Source organism: Anneissia japonica, unplaced genomic scaffold (genome assembly GCF_011630105.1).
Source record: "Anneissia japonica isolate Jap-2015-1 unplaced genomic scaffold, ASM1163010v1 scaffold6997_len847652_cov182, whole genome shotgun sequence".
In the NCBI taxonomy this organism is placed as follows: domain Eukaryota; kingdom Metazoa; phylum Echinodermata; class Crinoidea; order Comatulida; family Comatulidae; genus Anneissia; species Anneissia japonica.
In genome coordinates, this window is record NW_022730884.1 from 666427 (window position 1) to 668815 (window position 2389).

Sequence of the window (2389 nt, forward strand, 5' to 3'; positions counted from 1 at the left end):
AAAATAAAATAAATTCTAGGTTTGTTTTGATGCTTTTACTTTGTTATGAATAGAAAAAAACTGCTTGAAATAGTCATAATTAATACCAAATTGCTACTATTGCAAATTGCCAAGTAACCAGTGAATTCAGTGAGAAACGTTCTCACAAAGTGGTTCCCAGATACAATGGGAGAAGTCTGATTCTCTTTATGCCGCCAATTCAGGAATGTAGGCGCTATACGCTGCATGCTGCCAAAATATAAAAAATGGCCGACTGCCTTATTCGGGACAAAATGGTGTATTCAGTGAATGGAGTTGTTCGCTATCATTTTAGTTAGCGAAGCGTTGCCTTTTTTGTATAAATTAAGTTTACATTTCATTTTTATTCAGACATTGATCATCATAATAATCATTACCGTATGTGCTATGGTGTTTGTGTTTGCTTTTTGTTGTTTGTTATTAATAATACTGTTACCTCCTTTCAGTCAGTTAAAGTTGTCTAGTATTTCCCTATCGCACATGCTTAGTACTCAGCCGGTGAATTCACTGGGAGATTCATTACTGTACTCTCTAGACGTATGGGCCTATTTAATAATTAACGTACTCATGGGGACGTGTACTTCTACTGGAATTTATTTTCTTAATGAAGAGGGTTGTGTATAAATTACTTTTACAGTAATAGTCCTTGATTTTAGATCGACGATTCGTGAAATCAACGCCGAAGTTCGCCAGCGTCCTATCCGATCGGAAAACAACAACACGCGACAGCGATTGTTCAGTAGACGTTTGGCCATTGAGCAATAAAGTGAGGCAAGTGAGAAGTTTATTTTTTTTTCTCTTTTGTGGGAATCGCCCACTTTTATTTCAATACTTTTTCATTTAACACAAATACAAGAATTTGTACAAAATGACGCTCGGGTTGTAGAAACCCTTATATACACATATACCATTTTCAAAAGTGCTTACAAATTCTCATTATTATTATTATTATTCATTTTATGTTTTTGATCCTTTCGTTAACACATTATGTCGTAATCATAATAATACAAAATTATTATTCATATTATATCATATATCACTCCATAATTCTTTATGCATATTTGTCTTGTAAATTTCAGGTCTCTTACTGAGCAATATACAATATATACATACATTTTTTTTTGTTCAAAATACGTTTTTTTTTTTTTTTTTTATCTTATCTTATTTTTACTTTTTTGTAGCTTATGGTATTTTTACACATCAATTTATAAAGAAATAAACAAAAACCAAAGCACAACAAAAATTACCTAAAAATCAGATGTAAACATTGCCCAAGGACATTTCTTTCCTAAATTTAGTCTATACATCAATTTACATTTAAATACACAAAAAGTTAAAAATGAAACTAACTCATTTGTCTTCTTATCACAGCTTGCAAGTACGATATTCATCCATTTTACTTTATCAGGCTTCTTTAGGCACAATTGTAACATAATATGGAATTTTTTCCAACATGGATCATTTTCTTTACAGTTTAACAGCATATGTTTTTCATTTTTTCTATTTCGTTACATGCTTCGCAGATATCTGTGTTTGACAGGTTCCATATCTTTTGCCGACTTTTCGTTGGCAAGATTCTGTGTAATAATTTATAATTAAACTGAGCAAACTTTTTAATATGTTTATTTCTATTTGCTAATCATTATCCTTGATGTGCTAAGAGTAGTGACTAGGTTAAACCTATTTACATATTAAGCAATTATAGTTTTGAGTGATACAATCTAAAAAATAGAAGCCAAAGGAGCCATTATGTTCAATATGTTTTATTCAATCCCAAATGGCAGCATGAACGCTGAATTACAAAAGAATACAAAAGGATTACATAATTGAGAACATTAAAATTAAATTGAGATCTATAAAACTTGAAATATGATAACATTCATTAGATCAAACATTAAAATTCCATGTACATAATAAAATACCCAAAAAACACAAGGAAAAACGATAAGATTATGATTTATACAAAATTACACATTATTTCCTGAAAAAAAACTTTAAGCGCGCAGGGTGATTTTTGAAGCAATTAATGGCTTCTAAAGCCTTTTCATCTAGGAAAATTTATTCTCGCGAATCAAAGACGTCGGTTCGTGCGCATGCGCATTCACATTTCTATCGGAGTTTTTGGCTTCGGAATTTAGTTTTCCGAACTGTTTCTACTTTTTGCGAAGCCAAAGAAAAATGCGCAACCAAACAAACCGACGCTTTCGATTCGCGCGAATAAATTCGCCCAGTGGAAAACAGGCATAAGGCTTCTATTTCGTATAGTGACTAATTACTTAGAGCTTTTGCTACAGTATTATCAAAAATACTAGGAACACAAGATAGAGTTTTCCACAGAAAAAAAATGTTCACCGAAACGCATGATGGTAAT